Raw genomic sequence first — 20449 nt, forward strand, 5'->3', positions numbered from 1 at the left:
AATCGAAACTCCCCGTCCTTATATTAATTTGATTGTCTCCCCTGTCTCCCACCATGCCAACTCACCCTCATGGACATCAAGGCTCCCCACTGCTTCAGATGCTGGGGGACTGGACGTATATCAACCCACTGCAGGAGACAAGAGCTATGCGGTTGGTGTTCGGGGTCTCACGACTCGGGAGTTTGAGTTCCTAGTGGCCACGAGTTTCAAGTCAGTCTCAGACATTCCTGACAAGGGCGAACTACCTGATACTACGTAATGGAAGTGTCCCTCTGTGGTAAGGTGGGAGAAAATGTCTGGCATGGCTGTGTCACTCGTCGTCTTGCAGCTCCAACTAAGCCCCCGGACCCTCCGTATACACCTCTGCCACCAGCCTCACTCACCACTGACAACATCCATATACAACTTAAGGACAAAAACGCCTCACTAAACACCCAGCCTTAAGAAGGCAATGAAGGAACATTTGGAAACACAACAGGAAAGAGACTTAAAACAACAAGTAGAAAATGACATCTCCGGAAACTGGCTGAATCCGCCATTCGACAGAAAGCGGAAGCAGAAGAGCAGCTCAAGGACAGACATGACCGAGAACGGCTGATAAAGATGGAGAAATGGAAACAAACAATTCCCACGAGAACGAGCTGAGGAAGTTATGATCATGGTGATCAGAAACTTGAGCTAGGAAAACAGAAACATCTGCTCCAAAAATTATACGACATGATCACTCGCCAACATGAATTCCTTTGCCATCACTTTGCCGACTACGCTACTGCTACTGACTCTCCCATCGGAAAGACCGCCAAGATCCCAACTCATGCAAATGGACACCAATCCGGCACTCGAGAACAACCTGCACTAATAACTCACAATAGATAATCAACAAAGACCTCTGACTCCTCTTAATCTAGAGCAGCTCACGTTTCTCTCCTGGAATATACACGGCCTCATAGGCCTCTACGGTTACTTCCACACTCATAACACGAACGTCGTTCTTCTACAAGAACCGTTTGAGAGAGGCGCCCAGTTTCACACCCCTAAGCTTCTTCCTGGATATGTCATGTACTTCTCACCCATTCAAAACGTCCACATAATCTACATCAAACAGTCCCTACAGCACAAACTGGCCAGAACGAGCCGCGACGAGGTCACCCAATATCAACTCGTACAACACAACGTGGCAGGCAGTCACATTCATCTCTGTAACGTCTACGGTCGTAGACAAACCATGAAACCTAAACATCTCCCAAACCTCACTGATAAGTCAATACTATACATGGATGATTCAACGCTCGTCATCCTGATCTTCACGACCCCTTGGCCTAAACAACCTTAATGGGACACGTTTAGTACACTTCGTCGACATCTACGGCATTATTACCCACACTCCACAAGGTCCAACACATACTATGGTGGGACACTTGACCACGTACTAAGTGTTGGTCTTATAGGTGACAGGCTAGAGGCAAGCCCTGTGCCTCATCTCACCTCAGACCACATCACCATCGCCGTTTCTTCCTTGGTCCACAATGAGGCCACACTCCCCATACGTCAGCCACGTTATCTTGTGCCTGATCATTATGTAGAAACGTTCGTTAGATATATGACAGCAAAGTATAATTTATACAAGCCACATTTAGAACTCTGGCTGACGTCACAACGCGACACGAGGGAGGTGAGAAGAGGAAGTGTGAGTGTTCGCCACTTTGAAAAACTTTGCGACACAAAATTTCAATACGGCTGGAATAAGTGTCTGACTCTGCTCAGTGATGTAGTTACCGTAAGAATCAGCCTTGGCTATAGGCCATGTTGGTAACTCATGTGAAATACTTCCCTAGCACTACTAAGTGTAGAATTTATGGTAAAATAGACAACACAGCCTTCAGCATTACATCTGAGAGTGTAGACCAATTCGCTCCTTGTTGCCACTTAACAAAACCTTTGACGAACTCCGTAAATTCAGGCTCACTACCAATGTCTTGGACAATATTTTATCTTTATATCTAAATTTTTGTACAACATAAAATATCTATGAGGTGTGAGTTCCACTGTCTCATTCCTTACACCCACTAGCAGTCAACTTGGGGTGCAGCTGCCCTACCAGGCGACAGTCTGTGTAATTCAGTTCGACGGCCGGTTGGCCTGAGTATATAGGACTGCTGTTCCTATGTAAAGATCCAAAAACTTAAAACTAATACACTGTATGAAAATACAAAAACCTGAACTCCTAATATTTAATTGTAGCTCTTAAGGTGGTCCTTGACAAAGCAGTTGGAGGTCCACCTTCCGCTGCGTGGTGTAATTAATTCCCGGCAGGTGATTGGTTGTTGCCAGTTGACCTCAGCCTTAATTAATAGCACTGAGGTCAGTGGCCGTGACCTGGGGAGGCTGGCACTGATTAACAGGATCTTCACCACCACCCTGACCTCTGTTACATTATATTCCCTTAATCATATATGGTCATTACAGCCTCTATGTTCTATAATATTACATGAACATAATATTATATCATCTCTGATCCTAAATCAATTATATTATACCATATTATCTTATCTGAACAACATAAAATTATCTATACTTTTATATGGACACCTTATATCGCCTATAATCTTATACGAAAATTACAATCTAACATAAACAACATCGTGTTTCACCTTAACCTTCCTATCGTATAAAACTTAATACAGTAATCAATAAATTAAAGAAAAAAATAAAATTATCAATAATTATAGATATTTTTAAGGATTTTATTATAATCCTAAGATACATCCGATAATCTTTTGACGCACCTTAATAAAAGAGTATAATTTATCGCCTCAGAAAATAACATATCAACAACATCCTTTAGTATTCTCAGGGGGACGATCAATGTCACCAAGACCTCATTAAGCAGGGTTAAAAATATCCCCCTCCCTCTTCTCCCCTCCTCTCCCTTCCTCCCTCTGTCTCCCTCCCTCCCTCCCTTCCTTCCTCCTCCTCTCTCCCCTACTCTTTCTCCTCCCCCCCTTCTCTCCCCTCTCTCCTCCTCTTCCTTCCTTCCTTCCTTCCTCCTCCTCCTTTCCCTTCCTTCCTCCTTTCCTTCTCGCCCTTCCCCCCTCCTCCTCTTTCTTCTTCCCTCACCCTCCCTTCTCCTTCTTTCCCACTTCCTCCTCCCATTCTTCCCTCCTCTCCCCCCCACCCTCCAAGAGTTCCTAAACTTTGGAAAACGAGGATGAGCCAAAGTCTAGGAGAAATTTCAATAGCAGGTTAATTACATAAGCCTTAAGCCGTAAAGCTATGAAGTCTTTTTAACAGGTGACCTCAAACCACAACAATAAGCTCGAGAGGTGGAATATTCCAAAGGGTTAAGTATTTCTCCCTGTTTTCATTGGAACTGTTTATGGTTATATTTAAGGTAACAGTTTAAGGTAGCATGGGTATATTTTAGGTTATATTGCAGATATATTTAAAGGAACAGTTTATGAGTATACTTAAAGCCACATTCAGTTGTTGTAACCAACTTAACAAATGAATAACAGAATTAACGTCACATTCTCTTATATAAAACACCAATAAACAAACACACAAACAAGTAAACACAATATACAGCTACATCCTTCACTCGTTTATACACCATGACTCTGGTTACACTCCTTCACTGACTACCTATCTACACTGTCACACACACACACACACACACACACACACACACACACACACACAGACATTCAAACAAACTATTAATATATATATATTTTTTACCATTTTCCATGCCAATTAATATCCCTAACTGAATATTGCTGTCGCTATAGTGATGATGATTAACATCTACATACATAATATCAATATCATATCCATTTATCCATTACGTTTCATTACGTTTGACAAATGTAAATCAAACAATATTAGTTATAGTGCCTGACATTACCATATTTTTTTGTAAATATTTTGACGCTGAAATATTTTTAACGTATCCTATGAAATCTTAATATTTTTTTCTATTACAATTGTCTAAATAAATGATATATTGGTGGAATATTTATATCATCAAAAACCATATCATTAATTTTATATATCTAATTTAATATGATACAGTTAATTAGTTTGAAATATTAACTTAGTATCTTATTGTAAAGTAAGTGTGTAATATTGATTTACTTAGATACACTGTAAATAATGGTTAAATATTTGGTCTATGATAATGTTAACCTAACTTGAACAGGTGTGTGATGATGGTGTTTGAGGAAGGCAAGCAGGCAGGTATGTAATGTTGGTGATAACGAGACAAACAGACGTGTAATGTTGGTGACTGAAATATACAGTAAAAGGTAAGTGTAACAAGTACTCACAAACACCATAACAAACACCAGAATAAACTAAACATTTATTTACAAAAATCAACCACCATCACACTACCAATTAAACATCAAATAATAAAAACAAACACTCGTTCTCTCCCTCAATAACATCAATACAGTCAACATCAATCATTTTATTATTCCTTTTATCTGAACATTTCATCAATAAATTTCTGAACTGAATGACGTATATAAACTAAACCTAAAGCCTTTAAGTCAATAGTTTTCCTTAATAATATGCATATGGGTTATTTTTATAGTCAATAACATGTCAAAAAATATTCCCATTAAATAACTATAGTAAGTTTGTCAGTAAATTTATCATGATTTTTTTTCCTATACATATATTCATTCTAAATCCCTAATGTATAAAACCCATCAATAATAATCTAAAGCCTAATTAACTTCTATTTCCCTATAAGACCTAAAACATGTTATTAAATAAGTAAAATAAGAGTAAAGTGTTGTGGTAGGCGGCAGGTTCCCTCAAGTGTCTGAAATATTTATGGTCAATATGTAAGATGAAAAGAAAATGACCTGTAACATGCGATCACCTTCACCACCTGGTAAATTATGGTGGGGGGGAGGTGGTGGGGGTGTTTGTAGGGAGGGGGTGTGTTGGGGAGAGGGAGTGGGTGGGAGAGAGTGGAGGGGGTGTTTGGGGGAACAGGAGTGGGTCAGGGGGTGTGTGTGTGTGTGTGTGTGTGTGTGTGTGTGTGTGTGTGTGTGTGTGTGTGTGTGTGTGTGTGTGTGTGTTTGTTTTCCATACATCAGGTAAAGTTATGTTACCTTCTTCACCTGACAAACAAACACAGAGGTTCTAACCGAGGCTGGAAATACCGAGCATCATTACTACGTCAGCCCTTCCCTCCTCCACGGACCCCTCACCACCCCTCACCCCACGGACCCTCACCGGACCCCTCACCCCACCGACCCTCACCCCACGGACCCCTCACCCCCTCCCCCCACGGACCCCTCACCCCCGACCCCTCACCCTGACCCCTCACCCCCCACCGACCCCTCACCCCCACCCCTCACCCTACCTCCATCTTGCAGTATAGTCTCACTGCACTTTTAACGCCATTTGGTTCACTAAATTTACGTCCCATCTCAGTAAATCAGTGAGAGAGAGGCGTTCTCATCTCTCTTAAGAGCCTCTGAGACCCATCTTTAGGTCACAGCTTAGGTGAGAGGGTGAGAAGTCTTACCTCAGCTCCTGTTGTGGCGGGCATAAAGTGAGGAACATGTGAGGGTCTTTGTGGTAGTGGAGGAGGAGGAGGATAATAGAGGAGGGGGGGGTGAGATGAAGAAGAGGGAGTAGAGGAGGAAGAGAAGATGGAGGAGGGGAGGTTGATTAGGAGGAGGATGAGGAAGTAGAAGAGATGGGGAGGAGGACGAGGGGATGGTGAAAGGAGGAGATGAAGTAAGGGAGGAGGAAGAGGAAGAGGAGGAAGAATAGAAGAAGATGAGGAAGAGGAAGAATGGGAGGAAGAAGAGGTGGAATGGGAGAAAGAAGTGGCTGAATAGGAGAAAATAAGAGCAAGAAGGGAATACAAGGAAGAGGAGGAGATGCGGAATATTATGACGGGGAGGAAAGGGAGAAGGAAGAGTAGGAGGAACAGGAGGAACAGGAGTAACAGGAGAGGGAGGACAATACAAAAGAAGGCAGTCACACCACCACCACCACCACCCTCTCGCAGATAAACCAAAAATCCCCGTTTGTTTTACGTACACCCAAACCAACATAAACCGAGTATCATTTTTCCAGATAAACTCAAACAAAATCGTAAGAAGTTACAGTTGGACGCAAGATAGTTTTAGATTCTCTGTACCAATATCTTGTTTTGTTTACGTGTGTCTGCCAACAAGTAAACAAAATTAGGATGTTTTCAATAACAGTCATGCACTGAAAACTCCGCTGTTTATTTGTAATGGGAAGGATATTACTTGTTAGGGATACAGACAGACAAACACACAGTGAAAAACACACAGATAAACAAACACATAGACAGACACGCGGACAAAAATAAACACAGACAGACAAATAAACAAATACAGACACATAGGCAGACCCAACACAAATATCAGGGGAGTGAAATGAAAAATCAGTCACTGTCACCGTCCTAATGGTCAGATGGTGATGAACTGTCGACTGTGTTTGACATAGATCACTTGTGTGCTGTTGTGTGTGTCAGACAGAGACAGACAGATAGCCAGACAGACAGACAAGCACAAACAGACGCAAATACAAACACACAGACATAAATACAAACACACACAAACAAGACACAGACAAACACACACACACTCGGGAAAAACACCATCAGCATTCTAGTCTTCGAAAACAAAAGCTTGTACATATTGCCTTTTGTTTTTCTCATGTTAAAAAAAAACACATCTACAATGTTGTGTTTTATCCCCTGTCATGCAAAACAAAATAAAAAAATAAAAAATAAATAACTTCGCCACTATTTTTCCTCCCTTGTTTTTGCACTAGGTAATATATTCATAAATATTGTCTCACACACACACACACACACACACACACACACACACACACACACACACCTCCTCCGCCGACTCAAGTCCCTCGGAGTTCCTGCACCCGAGCTCCTCAGTGTTTACTCAACATTCATAATTCCCAAGCTCGCCTATACCTCCCCTGCTTGGTCTTCCTCCCTAAATGCCACACAACGTAAACACCTAGAAAAAGTGCAAAAGAGGGCATGCAAGATTATTCTCTCCCCTTCCTAATCCACATATTAAGAAGCGCTCAACACGCTGACCCTCTCGGCTATCACTGACCATCACCACGACCTCATCCGCAAATTTGGTGAGAAGTTTCTGCACCATCCTCGACAACTGGCTCCTACTACCACCCGAGATCCCTCGTCCGCGAATTGCTGTTCGACACCACAACCGCATCCAGCCCATACGAACACGAACTGATCGCTATAAGAACAGCCCAGTCCCAACCATTGTAAAAATTATCAATAACTTGTACCCAACCAGTGTATTCACTCCCAGTCAACCTTACATTTTTGCACTGTCACTATGTTGAAATGCCCTGTAGCTTCTCCCCACCTAGTTATAAAATATCATAGTTGTATCACTTATATTTCTTGTATATTATTTGCCAATCAAGAGACCCATTCCCCAATTATGCAACTGTATATTTTCAGCCTCCCAGCTGCCATGCTCTTCAAATAAACCGTTAATTATTATCATTATTATTACACACACACATGCACACACACACGCGCACGCACACGCACACACACACACACACACACACACACGACGTCATCCTGGGAACTAATGTCTTATTTTTCAACTATTTTCACTGTTTTTCATCACTTTTTCGTAATTTTTCCCATAACTTTTCAATATTTTGGTCGATGTAGAACTAAATGCAATAAGATGGTATATTTAAAGCCACTGTAGTGATGGTAAATACAAGTAATGTATTTTAGAAGGTTAGAGAATGGTATGAATGGTAGGAAGGAAGATGGAAGAGGAGTGAAAGACATAGGGAAATAAAGAGAGTGATAAGAGTACCCATCAGATAAGGACACAAATTTATAAATACAGAGAGAGAGAGAGACTTCTCCAATATGTTACAACTACTAACACACACACACACACACACACACACCGCAGGCAACAGTAGGTTTCATCTAGCTTTTTCTCAGTCATAATTTAGTCAGATGTATAATTTTGTTTAGCCGCCTTTATCCTCAACCACAGGTCTCTCCACCCCCCCTGGCCCCTCCCTCCTCCCTCTGGCTCCCCCCACCCCCGCCCCTCCCAACCTCCCTCCGCCCCTCCCTCCTCACCAATCAAATCACTGACACACAATTTCTCCCCAAATTTGTTAAATGTCAATCGCGAAGTTCCTTATAAAAGCGTAAGAAAACCAATGACTATAAAGCTTTCAGAGGTTGTCCACACCGTACACCTGTAGTTTGACCACTCGACCTTACGTATTGTGTCAGGATAAACGGAGAGAGACTTAATACCATGATATACATTTATGGACAAAGTTCCTGCCGACTGGAGTAATGCTTTTAAGTATTTCTCATCACCGGGTTAGTTTACACTGCCTGAAGTATATAATATTAACTATGTGTGTGTACTTAACCTTGAGAGGAAATAACACTGAATAATAAATAAAACACGAAATGCAAAAACAAGAGATAATGAATAATTCAGGAAATTCATATTATCAAAATATAAATAAAACAAGAGGTCATTCAATAAAAAATTAATTACAATAGTAAATCAGACAGGTAAGTTATTGTACACTTGTGAAGGAAGAGGCATTTGGTGGTCAGTAGTCTAGAGACAGGTGGATAGGCATCATATATTAAGATCAATTTTCTCAAGGACAAGAACAATCGTCGGAAGATTAGAGGATGCTGGTATATATACGACCAGGCGGCCACACTAGACTGGTCACCTGTAATTGGGTTCTTTAATATTGCAGTGTACTGTTTATGAAGTATTGCTACTATCAACATTATCACTACTGCTACTATCATCACCAGTATCTCCACCATTATCACCACTATCTCCACCATTATCACCACTATCTCCACCATTATCACCACCACAATCACCATCATTACTATCACCACCACCACTACTACTACCACCACCGCCATCATCAACCCCATCAACACCACTATACTAATAATTTAAACAAGTCTACACAGTGCCTAAGGATTTTAAATGAAAAGTTGGATCGTTCTAAATTAATTTCTTACTAAATTTGTTGAATTACTATAAATTTACTATGATTAATCTGATAAAATTCACACACACACACACACACACACACACACACACACACACACACACACACACACACACACACTGTACATGTAGTTATAGTAGTGTACTGTACATCATTATACCACCACATATAACATCCCATAACAAGCTTGCACACGGTTGATGACCTCTCCATATAGTTACGTTGTTGTTGGTACTCGATGCACAAATCTATCGGTAATATACAACTAATTGACCAGCATAGTGTTATACTGATATACACACATATATACACACGTATTTCCGTATTTATTGATGTATACTAATTGTTTCATTGGGTTTTGTCGTGATGGGAGTATTTTTCATCAAGTTTGTTATTCTATACTCTCAAAATATTTCCCCCCGTGTTGTTGACGATGTATTAGTTCGTGTGGTAAAAACAGGGAAATATTAGAGTGATAGTGTTGACTTAATTGCTGCATCAGACTGGATTAACAGGTGGCAGGTGTGTTAAAGGGAAGTGGATCATGTGAAGATTAGACATCCCAAGCTTATTGCGCCTGATGATTCAACACCCTACTGTTAGCCTAGATTAGCCCAACCCAACCCAATTCCCCAGGCAGCGTTAGGGTGTTTAATCTTCATGTCAAATAAGCTGGAGGTGACGAGTCTTCATGTGATCCGGAGAAAATATTCATGTAAGTGTTTGACAGAAAGTGAATATTGTGTCTTATGATGAGGAACACACACACACACACACACACACACACACACACACACACACACACACACACACACACACACACACACACACACACACACACATATACATACAACAACAACAACAAATATAAAACAACAACAATACAAACACAATAAAACAATAGCCCCACGACGCCAAGCTTTATAAAACTGTACCACAATACAAAAACTTTTAAAAGCTGTACCAATTACAAAAGACGATAAAAATACAGCGTTTCAGCAACATTGTATTACTGTAATATGTTCTCATACCCAAAAAAAATAGAATGATATTACAGTAACTATATAACACTGTAACATGTTCTCGTAATAATAACTAGAGACGATTACAAACAACACTGTAACATACATGTTATTTTACCAATAACAAAAGATGATTAATAAACAGCTGTACAGTAAGGCTGTAACATAACCTTACAGCAGTACAGGAAGGCTGTAACATAACCTTACAGCAGTACAGGAAGGCTGTGACATAATCTTACAGCAGTGCAGGAAGGCTGTAACATAACCTTACAGCAGTACAGGAAGGCTGTAACATAACCTCACAGCAGTACAGGAAGGCTGTAACATAATCTTACAGCAATACAGGAAGGCTGTAACATAACCTTACAGCTGTACAGGAAGGCTGTAACATAATCTTACAGCAGTACAGGAAGGCTGTAACATAACCTTACAGCAGTACAGGAAGGCTGTAACATAACCTTACAGCAGTACAGTAAGGCTGTTACATAATCTTACAGCAGTACAGGAAGGCTGTAACATAACCTTACAGCAGTACAGGAAGGCTATAACATAACCTTACAGCAGTACAGGAAGGCTATAACATAACCTTACAGCAGTACAGGAAGGCTGTAACATTACCTTACAGCAGTGAAGGCTGTAACATAACCTACAGCAGCAGGAAGGCTATAACATAACCTTACAGCAGTACAGGAAGGCTATAACATTACCTTACACAGTACAGGAAGGCTGTAACATTACCTTACAGCAGTACAGGAAGGCTGTAACATTACCTTACAACAGTACAGGAAGACTGTAACATAACCTTTGCAGTACAGGAAGGCTGTAACATAACCTTACAGCAGTACAGCAGTACAGGAAGGCTGTAATATTACCTTACAGCAGTACAGGAAGACTGTAACATAACCTTACAGCAGTACAGGAAGACTGTAACTTAACCTTACAGCAGTACAGGAAGGCTGTAATATAACCTTACAGCAGTACAGGAGTACAGGAAGACTGTAACATAACCTTACAGCAGTACAGGAAGACTGTAACTTAACCTTACAGCAGTACAGGAAGGCTGTAATATAACCTTACAGCAGTACAGGAAGGCTGTAATATAACCTTACAGCAGTACAGGAAGGCTGTAATATAACATTACAGCAGTACAGTCAGGCTGTAATATAACCTTACAGCAGTACAGGAAGGCTGTAATATAACCTTACAGCAGTACAGGAAGGCTGTAACAACAAGTCTGTCCATCATTTACATATCAGCAGACCATTAAAGCAGCGACCACCTCACTTACGTCACGTCACCAGCAATATTGTTGTCATGCTGGAGAGCAACTCAACCTAACACAACACGGAGCAGTCATACATACCTGGCATGCATACTCCTACATACCTGGCATGCATACTCCTACATACCTGGCATGACAACCATGCATAATTCTAGCCACCTGTCATGATCGAGATGCACAGTCCTACCCACCTGTCATGACCGTCATGCATAGCTCTATCCACCTGTCATGACCGTTATGCATAGCTCTATCCACCTGTCATGGCCGTCATGCATAGCTCTATCCACCTGTCATGGCCGTCATGCATAGCTCTATCCACCTGTCATGGCCGTCATGCATAGCTCTATCCACCTGTCATGGCCGTCATGCATAGCTCTATCCACCTGTCATGGCCGTCATGCATAGCTCTATCCACCTGTCATGGCCGTCATGCATAGCTCTATCCACCTGTCATGGCCGTCATGCATAGCTCTATCCACCTGTCATGGTCGTCACCCAGCAGCCACCACTACCATACATAGTGCTACCCACCTGTCAAAGTGTTGTACATTAAACACAAATAATTAAAAGTTACACTCCCCTTCTGGAGTTCTAGCGAGTGAAAGATGTACCGAGTGATGTTGAGTGTTGTATAAGACAGCCTTCCCTTCCCTCACACACACACACACACACACACACACACACACACACACACACACACACACACACACACACACACACACACAAAGCTGTATACATTTTTAACTTCTAACACCATTCATGTTTTACTACTGCAGGGAGGAAGGAAGGGAGGGAGGGAGGAAGGGAGGGAGGAGGTATGAACAATACAAAAATAATAATTATATATGAAAAACAAACAAATTCTAATCATAAAAATACGACAATAAAAACAAAAAATAGGTAACACGAAAAGAAATAATTTAACCCGGGAACAAATTAAGAGTAACAAAATAGAAGGAAAAAATCATATAGCCGGGAATAATACATACATACATACATACATACATACATACATACACAGTCTATATATCGGTGTATTTTGTGTTAATGAATATATACATCTGTATTCTGCCACACTAGGGTACAGTTTTATACATAATGTGAAAATTTATCAGTAAAACAATACATTTGATTCCCATACATAAACACAGAGAGGAATTTACATTATAAAACACTAGTATTAGCTGCTCTGTATTCACTGTGTGTGTGTGTGTGTGTGTGTGTATGTGTATTATGTATGCGTGTATGTATGTGGTGAGTATTGTTAGTGGGTAGAGTTGAGTACTGGTGGTGGGTGATGGTGATTGTGACACACTACAAAGGTAAACAAAGATTGTGTTCTTACGACCTTATTATGGAATGAACAGCCCAGAAAAACACGTCAATTATAACAGATAGAAAAGATGGATGGCAGCAAACTAAGGTCTGTGTAGCTCTTGTCTTCAGTCCCCCACAACAAGACTCATAACACTTGCAAGTGAGAAAAGCATTATTAAAGTTAGTGAAACAGCTGTATACCGGCAGGGGTAATGAACGAGCTTCAGTCTCATTCTGAGGCGATGGTTCTTCCTTACACAACCAACAAGAGACGGTGCAGTACCTTATATACTGTTCACTGTACAAATACGTACACACACACACATTATATATATATATATATATATATATATATATATATATATATATATATATATATATATATATATATATATATATATATATATATATATACTGCCTAAACAGATTACAGTGTTTTATTTCGCCTAAGCCTGGGGGACAATCAAAACAACGGAGCGGTATAAATATTTTTGTTTTTTCCTCCCTCCCGCCTGAGGGTGATGGCGTGTAGTCAGTTCACCGAAATTCAGGGAGAAAAGGTCGTAGATTTTTACAGTGTGAAACACGTAACTTTGTTGGGGTCGTTCACGACCTGTGTGTGTATGTGTGTGTGTGTATATGTGTGTGTGTCCCAGTGGTGGCTGAGGTGGTTGCAGCGGTGGAGGAGACGGTGGTGACGGGTTTATTATACTGGGGTGATAACATAGGAATCTGAGATGTAAAAGTAACTTTTACGGAGGGAGGAGCTGTATGGTCCACTGATCCTTGGACGTTTATTTATATACTGGCCATCACCATCACCAACAACACCACCACCAACACCACCACCAACACCACCACCAACACCACCACCACCAACAACACCATCAACAGCACCATCAACATCACCATCAATAGCCTACACAAACATTAAAATATATTAATGCTATACTATTTCAGTTCCCAAATCATAATACATCAGATGGACATTTTAATTATAATCTGAGATGTAGCCTTTAATATAATTATCACATGATAATATACACTGAATATTAACATACACTGGCGAATATAAATCCAGGCAATTAGTTGTGTCCAGTCATAAAATATCAACTAATTAATTAAAAAAAATAATTTGACATAAAAGTGAGAAAATATTGTAAGTGAAGTTTGTGTTACTTACTGGAGGGTGTCACTACTTGTTAGAGAGATTGACACACAAGGTATTCCCAGGTAAACATCTACTGAACACCGATTACCACAGGTGTTCACAGGTAAATATCCAATGAGCACTAATTACCACAGGTGTTCCTAGGTAAACATCCACTGAACACTAATTACCACAGGTGTTCGCAGGTAAACATCCACTGAACACCGATTACCACAGGTGTTCACAGGTAAATATCCAATGAACACTTATTACCAAAGGTGTTCCTACGTAAACATCCACTGAACACCGATTACCACAGGTGTTCCCATGTAAACATCCACTGAACACTAATTACCACAGGTGTTCGCAGGTAAACATCCCACACCTGAATTCAATCTCAACCGGAAATTTACGGTTTTAACTCCATTTCCACAATCACTCCTGGTATAAGAGGAGCTGCTATGTGTCCGTCCATCCATTAATCTCAGCTAAATGTGCGCGCGCGCATGTGTGTGTGTGTGTGTGTGTGTGTGTGTGTGTGTGTGTGTGTCCTAAATATTATTCTCCTCATAACTAAAAATTACACGTTATCAGAATACCAGTTCAGAAGCTTACAACACAACCTTCCAAATTACACAACTTTCCCGAGGCCAACTTTTATAACGATTTTCTCCACCTGTACACGATAAAAGTTTTTGTGAAAAGTTTTACCCCGAAAATTGAATCTTGAGACTGTAGGAGATGAGAGAGAATGATAAAAATATAGAATAGTGAGAATCTGAGAATTATGAGAGAAAAGGCGATGAGAAATGATAGATAGGTTTTATTTGTTCGGCTTTTGTTTTCGTATACCCATCATTCACATATTTTTCCCATCACCTGTACGTATTTCCCATCACCCACACATCACCCATCACCCACCCATCACCTACACATCATCCATCACCCACCCATCACCTACACATCACCCATCACCCACACATTACCCATCACCCACGCATCATCCATCACCCACACATCACCCATCACCCACACATTACCCATCACTCACCCATCATCCATCGCCTACACATACCCCCGTCACCCACCCATCACCAGGGCCTAAGCATCAGAAAGGCCTCAGTATCCAGCGACATAAAATATATTTCATCAAGGAAATTCTTCGTCAGTCTTTGGTGACCAAGCGATGGAAAATTGGATCTGTATCACCAGGAACACCCTATGTGTCTCCAAGCCGACACAGAGAGCCTTATTTGTCTCCAAGCCGACACAGAGAGCCTTATTTGTCTCCCAGCCGACAAAGAACACCCTATGTGTCTCCAAGCCGATCAGAAGAAGTTTGTCATCCAAGAAATTTGTTTTGTTTTGTTTTTGTGTTATCTGATGGAAGGTTGTGATAGCCAGGTAAGGATGTGGAGGTCAGGTAAGGTTAGGACATGTGGGGGGGGAGAGAGAGAGTTAAAAAAAAATATATATAAATAAATACAAGGAAAAGAACTGGAATATCTAAATTACCAGCAGCCGCAAGTTAATGAAGCAGAGAGGAACTGGAAACTATGTGGCTGTGGTTAATTAACTTAGCCTCCAAAATTAAAAACCCCAACACCGTGTGGCCGTGACTGTGTAATACTGTAACACGCGGTAGTTCTCATTTAAATAATTATAACTTGTACCTCGCATGACTCTCACCCGGGTTTTAAATTCATATACGCAATCAAATATGAAATACAAATCAATATGAAACAACAAATCAATAAAATATTAAACTCAAATTAATAAAATGTGAAACTCAGATTAAAAAAAAAGGTCAAATTCAAATCAATTAAATCTGAAACTCAAATAAATAGCATATGAAAGCCAAACTTATAAAATATGAAACTTTATAATAGATACAGTTCCAATGACCACGAGTTTTATTGTATTCTGTTAATCTATAGTAAAAATACAAATGTTTACCCTGATTTTATATTTTTTTATGAAAAACAACCTAACTAACCAGATGGAAAAATGGAAATAAATGCGATTCCCACGAGAACGAGCTGAGGAAGTAAGTTATGATCATGGTGAGCAGAAACTTGAGCTAGGAAAACAGAAACATCTGCTCCAAAAATTATACGACATGATCACTCGCCAACATGAATTCCTTTGCCATCACTTTGCCGACTACGCTACTGCTACTGACTCTCCCATCGGAAAGACCGCCAAGATCCCAACTCATGCAAATGGACACCAATCCGGCACTCGAGAACAACCTGCACTAATAACTCACACTAGATAATCAACAAAGACCTCTGACTCCTCTTAATCTAGAGCAGCTCACGTTTCTCTCCTGGAATATACACAGCCTCATCGGCCTCTACTGTTACGTCCACACTCATAACACGGACGTCGTTCTTCTACAAGAACCGTTTGAGAGAGGCGCCCAGTTTCACACCCCTAAGCTTCTTCCTGGATATGTCATGTACTTCTCACCCATTCAAAACGTCCACGTAATCTACATCAAACAGTCCCTACAGCACAAACTGGCCAGAACGAGCCGCGACGAGGTCACCCAATATCAACTCGTACAACACAACTCGGCAGGCAGTCACATTCATCTCTGTAACGTCTACGGTCGTAGACAAACCATGAAACCTAAACATCTCCCAAACCTCACTGATAAGTCAATACTATACATGGATGATTCAACGCTCGTCATCCTGATCTTCACGACCCCTTGGCATAAACAACCTTAATGGGACACGTTTAGTACACTTCCTCGACATCTACGGCATTATTACCCACACCCCACAAGGTCCAACACATACTATGGTGGGACGCTTGACCACGTACTAAGTGTTGGTCTTATAGGTGACAGGCTAGAGGCAAGCCCTGTGCCTCATCTCGCCTCAGACCACATCACCATCGCCGTTTCTTCCATGGTCCCCAATGAGGCCACACTCCCCATACGTCGGCCACGTTATCCTGTGCCTGATCATTATGTAGAAACGTTCATCAGATATATGACAGCATGGTATAGTTCGTACGAGCCACAGTCTACCAAACAGTTCAGTGATGACTTGACGGACACCATCAAATAATTCTACTCCTGATTTGTATCACACACACACACACACACACACACACACACACACACACACACACACACACACACACACACACACACACACACACACACACACACACACACACACACACACACACACACACCACAGTATAAGACCATCCAACCTCCACCTAGACCACGTACACGCTGTAGGAGCATAAATTATTTAATATTTATAGTTTATGCAGTATTGTGTTGATACAAGGCCATTTACCTTTAAACAAATACTTCATAATCATTTATTTTTTACCTACAAAGAGCTTTTAATTTTGAAAAAGATAAAAGTTGACAAAAACTTTTTTATGTAACAAAATTATTCTCATTACGCTTTAACGAATGTAAAATTTCCCAGGAGTTTTAAATCCCAAATGACAAACTAAACATTCCTAAGTGAAGAAAACAAAAACAAGCTGAAAAGTTTAAATTAAAAACACAACAATAATTCTAAGCAATACAGTGTAACAGGACCAGAGCGTCAACACACAGGAGACGTCACGTGTGTTGTCTTAAAGATATTACTAGTTAGTGACACACCTGGGAGGTTTTATCCCCAGTCGAGAGTAAATCAGGTGTATTGGCGGGAAGGTGAGCCAGGTGAAACATGACCCACCACTACCTGTAAACACTTCACCAGGTGTGTCGTCTGTTACACGAGGCTTGTTATTATCAGTGTCATGGCCATCTGGTACACGTATCTATATTTAAGTATATTTATAAACACACACACACATATATATATCTATATATATCTATATATATATATATATATATATATATATATATATATATATATATATATATATATATATATATATATATATATATATATAGAATACCAAGTTCACAGCAATTTGTTCTCCACTGGACGTTTGTAACTCGAGTCAAAACATTTAAAACGTTTTTTTTTTTACATCAAAGACAAATGAGATTTGTTCCTGCTTTACCTCTGTCAACAGTAAATTACTCAACTCTGATGTTTTAACTTGCTTAAATAAATGAGTGTTAAAAAACATTTCTCCATCACTCACGTATTTTTTTAAACAAATACTGCAGTTGAAACCATAACAGAGCAATTTCATTTATACAATACAGAGTTTCACCACCGAGGAAGACTGGAGAATATTAATTATCTATCCCTTCTTTATTACGTCTTTATCGTCGGTGGTGTTACTATATCAATTATTATAGTGTAGCAACATGAACTTAACACGTGACGTCACCTTCCTCACCTTACAAAGTCTAATGATGGTGGTGGGGAGCCAATCATGACCTCGTATACTGGGTCATTATCCTCACTAACAACACCACAAGGTAATACTCGCTCAACATAAATCAGGACGATAACAACACCTTTAAGACATCCTCGTGCTGAGATCAAAGTCATTTTAAAACAGGTAGGTGTGATAATTACCTGTAATATGCTAAAAGAAAATAAACGCATACACACACGTACACATGCACACGCACACACATACGCAACGCACGCTAGCAAACGCACACAGTCAAGCTGGATCTCCAGCAGTGTATGTAAGGTAACTATTGTAACAAACAAATAATGTTCCTGTTACTACAATATTACACCTTGACGCTGTGTGTGTGTGTGTGTGTGTGTGTGTGTGTGTGTGTGAAATAAACCAGGGTGACTAATCTTCAGGTACTAGGTAATTAAAAATTTACATACAGTAACACCAAGCTGACGGATCTTAAGAAGGGAATGAAGGAACATTTGGAAATACAACAAGAAAGAGACTTAAAACAACAAGTAGAAAATGACATCTCCGGAAACTGGCTGAATCCGCCATTCGACAGAAGGCGGAAGCAGAAGAGCAGCTCAAGGACAGACATGACCGAGAACGGCTGATAAAGATGGAGAAATGGAAACAAACAATTCCCACGAGAACGAGCTGAGGAAGTTATGATCATGGTGATCAGAAACTTGAGCTAGGAAAACAGAAACATCTGCTCCAAAAATTATACGACATGATCACTCGCCAACATGAATTCCTTTGCCATCACTTTGCCGACTACGCTACTGCTACTGACTCTCCCATCGGAAAGACCGCCAAGATCCCAACTCATGCAAATGGACACCAATCCGGCACTCGAGAACAACCTGCAATAATAACTCACACTAGATAATCAACAAAGACCTCTGACTCCTCTTAATCTAGAGCAGCTCACGTTTCTCTCATAATATCCGCTGAGAAAACGAAAGTTTACCTCGCCACTCCCCGCCAATTATAATTGGCGGGGGTAAGGATAATTATCATTACCCATTTCTCTCGACGGTAATGACCTCGAGGCCTTGTCAGCAATACCAGTACCAAGGTGCTCCAATACACCCCTGTACCACCCCCCAAGGCACGGTTCACCCCTTGGCTCACTCTCCCTCTAACCGTATCAAAGAGCGAATAAAACCGCTGAAGTGGACCACCAATAGGTGTGCTGGCGTGACGGTCCACATAGCCAAAATCTTCTATACTGCCTTTATACGATAGCTCATAGACTATCACGCCCTCCATCTGTGCTCACGATTAGCCACCGTCTTATCACCTCTTGAAAAGCCGCAAAACGATGCAGTGCGACTCATCTTAGGCTGTCCAAGGACAACCCGGATAGTGAGCACGATGAAAGAGCTGCGTCTAACCAGTATCCAAGACAGAGTGAAAATATTGGTTAACACATTTGGAGTCAAATGTTTAAGATACCCTCCCGTCTCCCCCGTCTCCCTCTAATGCCCTTCTAAACCCGCCCCATTGGCCGGACGAAGCAAGAAGAGGATATAATATTCTACTCCAGACCTTCTCTGATGTGTTCCTAGATCTCAACATTCACTTTCCTCAGATAGATGACGGGCGAGCGCCAGCACCATGGGCCAGCATTCCTCCGTCACCTACACTACACTGACGCTAAGACAGATGACCATCCAATAGTGCAACAACAAACATCACTACAGAAGATCACTGATGTCACAACAGTCATCCCAGAGGACTCAGTCATCGTCTACACCGACGGCTCACTACAGGACACGGGTACAGCTGGTTGCGCTTATGTGGCGTATTCCGGAATGACGTGTGTCGCCGAAGCAATGCATCGCCTACCGGATTGGGCGAGCACAACAAGGTGTGAACTACAGGGCATCCTGCGGGCCACCAACTACGTGCTGGACGAGGAGCGGAGTGGACTGGTGATCAGTGATTCTCGTTCTGGACTAGAGTCGATCACCTCACCCCGTCCCGTCTGCCAGGACCTAGTGAGACAAATCCAACATTGCCTCATAAGGGAGAAGACGGTCGCCCTCCTCATCCACTTTATATGGATCCCATCCAACATTGGCCTCCACAAACACGACTATGTAGACAACCTCGCAAAATCCGCCTGTACACTCCCTATCCCTGATGACGCTTCAACCATAACTACTGGTCGAGTCAAGACGCCCCTCAAGAAAGCCGCTCTTCAAACCATAAACGAAGAACGAAGTA

This window comes from Homarus americanus, unplaced genomic scaffold (assembly GCF_018991925.1).
Source record: "Homarus americanus isolate GMGI-L3 unplaced genomic scaffold, GMGI_Hamer_2.0 scaffold37049, whole genome shotgun sequence".
Taxonomy (NCBI): domain Eukaryota; kingdom Metazoa; phylum Arthropoda; class Malacostraca; order Decapoda; family Nephropidae; genus Homarus; species Homarus americanus.